This window comes from Triticum dicoccoides, chromosome 1B, assembly GCF_002162155.2.
Source record: "Triticum dicoccoides isolate Atlit2015 ecotype Zavitan chromosome 1B, WEW_v2.0, whole genome shotgun sequence".
Classification (NCBI taxonomy): domain Eukaryota; kingdom Viridiplantae; phylum Streptophyta; class Magnoliopsida; order Poales; family Poaceae; genus Triticum; species Triticum dicoccoides.
In genome coordinates this window covers 651,902,890-651,915,156 of record NC_041381.1, presented here as the reverse complement: position 1 = coordinate 651,915,156, position 12,267 = coordinate 651,902,890, and positions in this window count along the sequence as shown.

Here is a 12,267-nt window from a genome sequence, read left to right as displayed (position 1 = left end):
TATCTTCTATACGATTCGTGTTCGACCTTTCGGTCTCCGTGTTCCGAGGCCATGTCTGCACATGCTAGGCTCGTCAAGTTAACCCTAAGTGTTTTCGCTGTGTAAAACTGTCTTACACCCGTTGTATGTGAACGTAAGAATCCATCACACCCGATCGTCACGTGGTGCTTAGAAACGACGAACTGTAGCAACGGTGCACAGTTAGGGGAGAACACTTCTTGAAATTTTATAAGGGATCATCTTATTTACTACCGTCGTCCTAAGTAAACAAGATGCATAATACATAATAAACATCACATGCAATTATATAGTTGTGACATGATATGGCCAATATCATATAGCTCCATTGATCTTCATCTTCGGGGCTCCATGATCATCTTGTCACCGGCTTGACACCATGATCTCCATCATCATGATCTCCATCATCGTGTCTTCATGAAGTTGTCACGCCAACGACTACTTCTACTTCTATGACTAACGTTTAGCAATAAAGCAAAGTAGTTTACATGACGTTATTCAATGACACGCAGGTCATACAAAAAAATAATGACAACTCCTATGGCTCCTGCCGGTTGTCATACTCATCGACATGCAAGTCGTGAATCCTATTACAAAGAACATGATCTCATACATCACAATTCATCATTCATCACAACTTCTGGCCATATCACATCACATGATCAATCGCTGCAAAAACAAGTTAGACGTCCTCTAATTGTTGTTGCATCTTTTACGTGGCTGCAATTGGGTTCTAGCAAGAACGTTTTCTTACCTACGAATCACCACAACGTGATTTTGTCAACTTCTATTTACCCTTCATAAGGGCCCTGTTCATCGATTCCGCTCCAACTAAAGTGGGAGAGACAGACACCCGCCAGCCACCTTATGCAACTTGTGCATGTCAGTCGGTGGAACCGGTCTCACGTAAGCGTACGTGTAAGGTTGGTCCGGGACGCTTCATCCCACAATACCGTTGAGCAAGAAAAGACTAGTAGAGGCAAGTAAGATGACAAAATCCACGCCCACAACAAAATTGTGTTCTACTCGTGCAAAGAGAACTACGCATAGATCTAGCTCATGATGCCACTGTTGGGGAACGTTGCAGAAAATTAAAATTTTTTCTACGGTTTCACCAAGATCCATCTATGAGTTCATCTAAGCAACGAGTCAAGGGAGAGAGTTTGCATCTACATACCACTTGTAGATCGCGTGCGGAAGCTTGCAAGGTGATGATGTAGTCGTACTCGACGTGATCCAAATCACCGATGACCAGCGCCGAACGGACGGCACCTCCGCGTTCAACACACGTACGGGACGGGAGACGTCTCCTCCTTCTTGATCCAGCAAGGGGGAAGGAGAGGTTGATGAAGATCCAGCAGCACGACGGCGTGGTGGTGGATGCAGGGCGTCACAGCAGCAGGGCTTCGCCGAGACTACGAGGGAGAGACGTAACGGGGGGAGATGGAGGCGCCAGGGGCTGGTGTATGAAGTCCCTCCTCTCCCCCACTATATATAGGGGTGCCAGGGGGGGCGCCGGCCCTAGTAGATGAGATCTACTAGGGGGGCGGCAGCCTAGGGGAGATTTCCCTCCCCCCCAAGGCACCTAGGGGTGCCTTCCACCACTAGGACTCCTCCTAGGGGGAAACCCTAGGCGCATGGGCCTATAGGGGCTGGTGCCCTTGGCTCATGAAGGCCAAGGCGCACCCCCTACAGCCCATGTGGCCCCCGGGACAGGTGGCCCCACCCGATGGACCCCTGGGACCCTTCCGGTGGTCCCGGTACAATACCGATAACCCCGAAACTTGTCCCGATGCCCGAAATAGCACTTCCTATATATAATTCTTTACCTCCGGACCATTCCGGAACTCCTTGTGACGTCCGGGATCTCATCCGGGACTCCGAACAACATTCGGGTTTCTGCATATACATATCTTCATAACCCTAGCGTCACCGAACCTTAAGTGTGTAGACCCTACGGGTTCGGGAGACATGCAGACATGACCGAGACGCTCTCAGTCAATAACCATCAGCGGGATCTGGATACCCATGATGGATCCCACATGCTCCTCGATGTTGTCATCGGATGAACCACGATGTCGAGGATTCGATCAAACCCTGTATGCAATTCCCTTTGTCAATCGGTACGTTACTTGCCCGAGACTCGATCGTCGGTATCCCAATACCTTGTTCAGTCTCGTTACCGGCAAGTCACTTTACTCGTACCGTAATGCATGATCCCGTGTCCAACACCTTGGTCACATTGAGCTCAATATGATGATGCATTACCGAGTGGGCCCAGAGATACCTCTCCGTCATACGGAGTGACAAATCCCAGTCTCGATCCGTGTCAACCCAACAGCTACTTTCGGAGATACCTGTAATGCACCTTTATAGTCACCCATTTAGGTTGTGACGTTTGATACACCCAAGGCACTTCTACGGTATCTGGGAGTTACACGATCTCATGGTCTAAGGAAGAGATACTTGACATTGACAAAGCTCTAGCAATACGAACTACACGATCTTTTATGCTATGCTTAGGATTGGGTCTTGTCCATCACATCATTCTCCTAATGATGTGATTCCGTTATCAACGACATCCAATGTCCATAGTCAGGAAACCATGACTATCTGTTGATCACAACGAGCTGGTCAACTAGAGGCTTACCAGGGACATATTGTGGTCTAAGTATTCATACGTGTATTACGATTTCCGGATAATACAGTTATAGCATGAATAAAAGATATTTATCATGAACATTGAAATATAATAATACTTTTATTATTGCCTCTAGGGCATATTTCCAACACCCTCATATGTCTTTCTAGCTATCACTCTCATTGTGAAATATCTTTCTCTCTCGCAGACATAAAACTCCATCTCTCTGGATATCATTTCTCTCTGATATCTGTTTGTATGTGACTCACATGCACACTCTCTCTATCTCTCTTACACCCACACACATAACCCAGCTGTCGGTGTCAAAACCGGCGGATCTCGGGTAGGGGGTCCCGGACTGTGCGTCTAGGCGGATGGTAACAGGAGACAAGGGACACGATGTTTTTACCCAGGTTCGGGCCCTCTCGATGGAGGTAAAACCCTACTCCCGCTTGATTAATATTGATGATATGGGTAGTACAAGAGTAGATCTACCACGAGATCGAAGAGGCTAAACACTAGAAGCTAGCCTATGGTATGATTGTTGTTCGTCCTACGGACTAAAACCCTCCGGTTTATATAGACACCGGAGAGGGTTAGGGTTGCACAGAGTCGGTTACAATGGTAGGAGATCTACATATCCGTATCGCCAAGCTTGCCTTCCACGCCAAGGAAAGTCCCATCCGGACACGGGACGAAGTCTTCAATCTTGTATCTTCATAGCCTAGGAGTCCGGCCAACGGTGATAGTTCGGCTATCCGGACACCCCCTAATCCAGGACTCCCTCAGTAGCCCCTGAACCAGGCTTCAATGACGAGAGTCCGGCGCACATATTGTCTTCGGCATTGCAAGGCGGGTTCCTTCTCCGAATACTTCATAGAAGATTTTGAACACAAGGATAGTGTCCGACTCTGCAAAATAAGTTCCACATACCACCGTAGAGAGAATAATCTTTGCACAAATTCAATCTGCTGACGTATCCTACGGCGTGACGTCACACCACGGCCAAGCCTTTATTGGAATCATTCTTGCTGTCCCACCTCAGCATGTTTAGCGAGGCGGTTTCCTTGGCACGTCTTGTCAAAGAAGAGATCGTGTCCCCTTATTCCAGGATTCTCATCAATACGGGCGTGGGTAACCCAGTCATGCCCGTTGGCGCGCCTCCTCTATCGAAGGCGAGTCCCGAACGGTCACGAGGAGGGCTCTTGGTATTCAACCTCTTTGTAACGAGACCAAGGCCCGCTCCTTTCTTTCAATCTCAATTGAATCCGCCCCTCGCCTCGAGTTCCAACACCCGAAGCTCTAGATTCAGGCGTTTCGGACCTCCGAGGATGTTCGGCTCCGACCTGCGAGGTCGGTGGATGCCTTCTTCCATTATGGAAGAAGACGTGCTAAAGCTGAGAGACGCCCGGTACCTAACCGGCGAAATTTCGCATAGGTTGCCTACCCAAGGGTAGGTTATTCCCACTCCCAAGCCTGGTGAGAGCGTGGTGTTCGTGTCTCACTTCCTTCGGGGGTTAGGCTTCCAGACGGATCCCTTCGTGAGGGGGCTCATGTTTTATTATGGGATGGAATTTCATGACTTGGATCCGGAGTCCATCCTCCACATCTCATCGTTCATGGTTGTCTGTGAAGCCTTCCTCCGCATTGCCGCTCACTTCGGGTTGTGGCTCAAAACCTTCAAAGTGGAACCGAAGATGATCAAGGGGCAGCAGGCAGAGTGCGGAGGGCCTGTTATAAGCAAAAATGTTGACGCTCCATGGCCCGAGGGCTCTTTTCAAGAGGAGCTCAGTCTGTGGCAACAAGAGTGGTTTTATATCACCGCTCCCAGGGGTACCAAATGGGTGGCGCCACCTGCCTTTCGCTCGGGTCCTCCACCGCGGCTGGCGTCATGGGTCAATAAAGGGCTCGACTGGGGGCCGTCCAAGGATGTGCCCTTGTTGCAGGGCCGTATTCGAGACCTCCTAGAGAGAGAGATCAATCTGGTCGTGGTTGCGCAGGTCATGCTGATTCGTCGGACCCTGCCTGCAAACGTCGCCCCCTCCGCCTGTGGGAGTTCAATCCGGAGGGACCATGAGCTCTCCAACATTTTATGGGCGTAACGCCCGTGGAGATGTACCAACTGTTCTTCGGATCACGAACAATGTGTCCGGACTTGACCGAGGACGCAGGTCTGAGCTGCAATCGCTCGGATACTCAAGTAAGTAGTCCTGTACCCGGACATGCTATCCGTATATCTATCATAAACTTGCCTTTAAAAGAGCTGTCCCTTGAACAGGAGTGGATAGCGAAAGCCAAACTAATCCGGTGTCCGGCCCCCCTCCCTGAGACCACGCCGGATCCTGTGTTAACCAGGATGCTAGAGGCTGCGCCTTTTGAAGAAGGCAAAGGGGGAACAAGGGAGCTACTTCCTCCGCAAAGGAGTTTATCAAGAAAGGAGGGATCAAGAATCCCTCCCTCCAAGGGGAGAAGAGGACCGCTTCTGAAGACCCGGAGACCAAGGCCTCGAAGCGGGGGAAGAATTCCTCGCCAGAGGGTCCTGTGTCGGGAGATGCCCCGGCCGCACTATTTCCCCTAGGAGATCAGCCCTCCAGCGAGCCGTACGTAAAGAGGGGCATTTTCTTAAAATGAGAGACATCCCTGTTTTATTTCTGAAGGTAACCGAAATTTTTCCTTGAAGTTCGGATCTCAACCCTTCTCAGCAGAGCTCGTCTTCACGGGATCTTCATCCGGAGATGATGGAGAGTGAAACGCATCCGCCTGTCGTACCGTCATGTGAGGCGGACGACCCTGAGGTGTCGTCGCGGAGGGTTTCTCCGAATCCGGTGGGGCCCGAAGGCAGTCATATGTCCCCTCAAAGCTCTCCGCGTCCGACCTTCGAAAAAGGCCATCGAACAAGTCCGGCACGGACTGGTGTACGGTCGGAGGAGCTGAAAGATCTACTTGGGTGAGCATCTATCTCGGAAGATCACCATGCGCTAATGGGTACGGTGATTGAAAGGATTTCATCCGCTAAAAGCGGATTGCATGATGTCGTCTTAAGTTTACTGACGGGTTTTGAGGTACGCAAAATGATGTACCTTCTGACAGTTTTGCATATAGAATGCGCCCTGTATAGATAGTAGCCCCTGAGACTCGGTTCGTTGTCAAAAATGACAGCGCGCCGAGGATCATAATCCTAGGTATAAATGCGCTCTTCCTATGTAGGTGGCGAAGCGTCCGGTGGCTAGCCGGACTGATGAATTTGCCGAACTAAAGCGGCAACTTGACGTGGCGGATTCTGACATCGCGCTTGTCAATAAGCGGCTTGACGAGTCACAAGGTATGCAGTTTCTCCACGGACACCCCGGTAAGGTAGCTTAATGTTTGAGCCTTACAACATGTATGCTTGACACAGATGGTGCCGCTGCCGTGGAGAACCTTCGGGCGGAACTCGCCCGAGCCAAGGAGCAAGCCCGAAAAAGTGATGCGGCTGCCTTAAAAGCGGCCGAAGAGCTGAGAGCCGAATAGGCTGCTCACTGCCGAAGCAAGAAAGAAATGGCCGAGATGGCCGTAAAGTTGAAAAATGCTACCGACCGTTGCGAGCTTCTTGTAAAAGAAGGGCGAGCGGAAAAAGAGGACCTGAAAAAGGCCGCTACTGAGGCCAAGGATGCTCGCTCTGTGATGAGAGCTATGAAAGAGGAGCTACGTCAGGCTGAAGATATTGCGGCTGGAAAGCCTTTTTTGCTGCGGAGGAAATTCACGGATCCTAAGTATGCTCAGTTGGGACAGCTGTGGGGTGCGGAGGATGCTTATCTGGACTTGGCGGCGAGTGCCACAGACGCGATCGACACTTCTGAGGACAAAAGGATCACGGAATGGAAGAGCTTTTTTGGTCGCAGTTCCATAATCCAGAGCGTCCGCTTCCATTGACCGATCGTTTGGCCGAATGGGATGAGCTGAATAGGTTGTCCGGACTTGCCATGAAGGATGTCGTGACTCATTTGTGGCCGAAGAGGCCCGAGCCGAAGAGTTATTTTGGCTTGGTGCAACAGTTCCTTGGTGCGGTGCCGCATATTAGTGCAATGAAGTGGTCAGCGTGCATAGAGGGTGCGCGGATGGCTCTTGCCCGTGTCAAGACATACTGGGCGGAGATGAAGGCCACCGACGTTGCATCCCAGGATTCGGACAGAAGCCGAGTACCTGCCGAGCACTACTTTGAGGAAGTCCTACAGGGCGCTCGTTTGATAGAGATGCAGTGCTCAAAGGATATTATGTTCAAATGCCGTGTATGATTTGTGAAACAATATTTCAATATAATATAAGGTCTTTTTATACTTGTGCATTCAAGTATTAAAATACCTCCTGTGCGGCCATTAATGTATATGCGTATATAACCTGAAAGATGGCAGTCCTTGGCTTCAGCCCCCACGCACATAGTGCGGGGGTGTTTGCAAAAAAGGCACATTTTCACACTTAATCCAACGTCTTGGTCCTGTGAAGGAGGTGATAGCGTAGCAAACTAGGCAACCGGACTATAATGCTTTATCACTTTCACTTAGCCATAGGAGTTCGATGGTGGGGCTACTACATAGCCCCTAGGGGCACCGCGATCTCCCAAATTCGGGCACGTATGTGCCTGACCAGGAAACGGTCCTTCGTTAATGCGGAGGAATTCTAAACATTCCTGTGGGTCATCGAGTGGTTGACCAGTCTCACGCTATATCATGACAATCAGTTTTCGGCTTTCTCTACCGAGGTGCTCGCCAGGCCGAACCGAGGCACAATCGCAGTAGTTCTCCTGTGCCGCATTAGCCGATAGAGCGGAACATAAGGCAGCAAAACACAGGAGCCGGGAAAACCCAACATTTGACCAAAGACATGATTCAGAGCTGATGCATATAAGGCCTAACTCGAGATGCCGAACACTCTTTAAGGTATTCGGTCTTTATGAAAACGGGCAGAACAATGCCCTAAGCCCCTGGTGTCCAGGTATGCACAAAAATTCTGACGCGGCCGAAGCCAAAATGCCAACCTCCTCCTTGGTTATAGCAAGAAACCGGGGGAGGTGTATCAACAAGAGACAGTAAAAAAGGTTTACGCAGGGTCTTAATCTGAAAAGAATCCTTGCAACGGGTCCCTACTGCACGTCTGCGCCTGTGTCTCCGTTGTGTCGTATCCTGGACGGGTGTAGCACGGTGTTCATATGCATGCAACCCCTTGTACAGGGGTGTGCGGCTAGTAGGCCTTCATATGTGTATGCCAGACTCGTCTAGCCGTGTCCTGGGTCCGAATGACCTGTTCAGGTGCCGGATTAGTGTGTGATTGTCCAGGCAGTCTTACGTTCTTCCGTGCTCGAGTAACACTTGATATTTCCCTTTAATGAGATGATGCAGCGTGGACCGGACATTTTAAGTGTAAGAGATGCATAATGTGGTATTGCGCTAAAGCGGGCGAAAGCTTCACGTCCCAATAGTGCTTGATAACTACTTTTGAATGGGGCGATATGGAAGGTTATCTTTTCGTGGCGGAAGTTGTCGGATGAGCCGAACACAACTTCTAGCAGTAGGGAGCCCGTGCAATGGGCATATAGGCCTGGCATTACCCCCTTGAAGGAGGTGTTGCTGTGGCGAATTTTGGTTGGGTCTATCCCCATTTTGCGGATTGTGTCCTGATATAGCAGGTTTAAATCACTACCGCCGTCCATTAGGACTTCTGTGAATTGGAGTCCGTCGATTATAGGATCTAATATCAGGGCAGTCCATCCTGTGTTCCGGATACGTCCGGAGTAATCCTGATGATCAAAGGTGATTGGTTTTGACAACTAATGTCGGGACTCCCCTGGGATAAGGCCATGCGGCGCGTATTTCTATGGGCGCCGTTCTGATTTTCCCTTTTGTCACTTGAAGCGAGTTTACTGTTTTGACTTCTTGTGGGAAATTCTTTTGTTTTCTGGTGCTCTGCTTGTGGGGTTCGCCATCGTCTTCGCTTGGTGTGTCGTGCCCTTGAAGACCCAACAATCTCTGTGGGTATGGTTTGTAGGCTTCCCGGGGGTACTGTAAATTTGGCATATTTTGTCCAAGATTTTGTTTAAGTTGGATAGCTCGTGGCTGTTATCCTTGAGGGGCAGTTTTTTATGATTCTGCCGAGAGCTTTTGAATCCGGCGTTGACTGTCGTGCTCTTCGGACTGTTTCCCCTTGTCCGGTACTGGTCCTTGCTGCATCGTGGTTTTCCGTTTCCATCTCTGACTTCGGATGTACTTGGGTCGCTGGTACTACATCTTGCCAGCCAGCTATCCTCTCCCGCGCAAAAGCGGGTCATGAGTCTTGTTAGTGCGGCCATTGTTCTTGGCTTTTCCTGGCCAAGGTGCCTGGCGAGCCATTCGTCTCGGACGTTGTGTTTGAAAGCTGCTAAGGCTTCAGTGTCCGGACAGTCGACTATTTGGTTCTTTTTGGTGAGGAACCTGTTCCAGAATTTGCGGGCTGACTCTCCGGGTTGTTGAGTTATGTGACTTAAATCGTCTGCATCCGGAGGGCGGACATAAGTCCCTTGAAAGTTTGCCCGAAAAGCATCCTCGAGCTCTTCCCAACTTCCAATGGTATTTTCAGGGAGGCTTTTAAGCCAGTGCCGTGCTGGCCCTTTGAGCTTGACGGGTAAGTATTTTATGGCGTGGAGATCATCTCCTCTAGCCATGTGTATGTGGAGGATGTAATCCTCTATCCAGACTCCCGGGTCTATTGTTCTGTCGTATGCCTCTATGTTTACGAGTTTAAATCCCGCTGGGAATTCGTGATCCAACACCTCATCGGTGAAACATAGGGGGTGTGCGGCTCCCCTATATTTGGGTGTGCCGTGATGTCCGGATATTTGGCGTGTTGCATTGCTTAGAAGAGCTTGCTTTCTTGGCCCGTAGATGGACCTAACTGGGCCATCCTTTTGATGCGAATCCTTATGCGGATCACGTGCCGTCTTGTGTGCGGCGCCGCTTGCCGCTCTATGCTTGTCATGTGGTGGTCTATCCGACCGGGCGGCCTCTTTGTTCCTTGATTGTGGGGTCTCTAAGGCATCCTCATCGAATTCAGGCAGTAGTTTGTGCTTCGGGTAGCTCTTTGTTTGGCGACTGTCGCCGTATTTGTCTGCGGTGTTGAGTACTTTGCTCCATCTGATTCTGAGTGCATCTTCTGCTGTTTTGAGCTTCCGCTTCTGCTTTTTCAGGCTACGCGCAGTGGCGACGAGCCTTTTGTGGAGGTTCTTCTGCTCCAACAACTTGTCCGGTGTGAGATCGTCCGGACTGTTATCTTCGCCGAGGACGGGTTGTTTATCCAAGTTGTCTTGTTCGAACAGTTGTTCAATGGCATGTTTGTCGTCCACCGGTTTGACCTGCTCGATGGCTAGGTCTGTATGGCCGCCGTCTTTGTCGAGGCGGGACTTTGTGTGGTGCTTTCGTCGCCGTCTTGATTGCTTTTCGAGGGATTTGTCCTTTGTAGCGTCCCGTTGTTCCTCATCGTCGCTTCCTTTAGGTGTATCCACCATGTATACATCGTGAGATGGGGTGGCTGTCCAGTACCCTGTAGGTCCTGGTTCGTGGTTATCTCCTACATCGTCGTCCATACCATCGATGTCTTCGGAGTCAAAAGTAAGCACGTCGTTTAAACTTTCGACATTGGCTATGAAGTGGGTGGTGGGTGGGTGTTGAATTTCTTTGTCGTCCGCATGCCAACCTTCCTGACCATAGTCCGGCCAGGGCTCTCCTGATAAAGAGAGAGACTTTAGTGAATTCAGGATGTCGCCAAAGGGCGAGTGCTGAAAGATGTCCGCGGCAGTGAACTCCATAACCGGCGCCCAATCGGATTTGATTGGCAGGGGCACGGGAGGTTCGGAGTCTGGAGAGGAGTCTGGCACCTCGGAGTCACGGGCTTTGCAAAGGACAGGGATGGTGTTCGGCTCAATCGCCATAGAGATTTTTGCCCCCGAGGCGGTGTCTAGCCACTCGTCCTCGATCGGTGAAGTCGGCTCCGAGCTAAGGGTCGGAGCGGACGCTGGCGCGGCCTCCAGGGCACTGTTCGGCGGCAGAGCTAGATCATACCCATCGAGACAGTGCGGCGCGCTTGGCAGTGGCTCGAATCTGTCGAAGATCAAGTCTCTGCGGATATCAGCCGTGTAGTTCAAACTCCCAAATCTGACCTGATGGCCAGGGGCATAGCTTTCGATCTGCTCCAGATGGCCAAGTGAATTGGCCCACAGTGCAAAGCCGCCAAATATGAAGATCTGTCCGGGGAGAAAAGTCTCACCCTGGACCGTGTCGTTGTTGATGATCGAAGGAGCCATCGGGCCTAAAGGCGACGACACAGAGGAACTCTCAATGAAAGCACCAATGTCGGTGTCAAAATCGACGGATCTCGGGTAGGGGGTCCCGGACTGTGCGTCTAGGAGGATGGTAACAGGAGACAAGGGACACGATGTTTTTACCTAGGTTCACGCCCTCTTGATGGAGGTAAAACCCTACTCCCGCTTGATTAATATTGATGTTATGTGTAGTACAAGAATAGATCTACCACGAGATCGAAGAGGCTAAACAGTAGAAGCTAGCCTATGGTATGATTGTTGTTCGCCCTACGGACTAAAACCCTCCGGTTTATATAGGCACCGGAGAGGGTTAGGGTTACACATAGTCGGTTACAATGGTAGGAGATCTACATATCCGTATTGCCAAGCTTGCCTTCCACGCCAAGGAAAGTCCCATCCGAACACGGGACGAAGTCTTCAATCTTTTATCTTCATAGCCTAGGAGTCCGGCCAACGGTGATAGTTCGGCTATCCGCACACCCCCTAATCCAGGACTCCCTCACCAGCCTTCTGATCCACTCGACTCCTATCTCCAGCGCACACTAGCTAGCATCTTTATCTTTCTATTTATCTATTTCTCCATCAACCTTCTTTCTCGCCCTCACTCTTGATTCCTATCAAGCACACTACATATGTTTCTCTCTACATGCAGTCAAGTGCCCTCTCACACACATATATAACTTCACCCTTTGAACCACCCGACGGTCATCTCCGACACCCAAACTAACGGATGTCTCTCTAGCTAGCATCTCCATCTCTGTATCTATTTGTAGTTTATCCGTCAACATTTCTTTCTCGCACGGAGTCTTGCTTCCTATCACCCACACTATATATGTCTATCCATACATATGCATTTATAGGTTGATATCTTTTTCACAATCGTTGTGCCTCACCCCCTCTGCTCGCCATAGATGCATGCTCCAGCACACACCATTATCTCTTAAAGACAAAAACACATGCTCAATTGTCGGGCCTTCTTCCCTGCATTCTCACATGCATGCATATTGTCAAACCGATCCGTCTCTCCCATGTCGTTGATCTTAGGACTTATGTCTTCTTTCTTTTATCTTGATCATGCGCGCGCACACACACATACATCCCACGTATACATGTATACCTCTCACACATGCATGTTCAAGGTCTCTATGTCTCCATACGTAGTTAATTACCCTCAATCCTAATGCCACATCGAATCGTTCTCCTCTTTTGTGCACATAACTTTCGCCTGGATGGACAAAACACACTCTCACACTTAACAATCTCCTTCTAGCTAGCCCCCCCA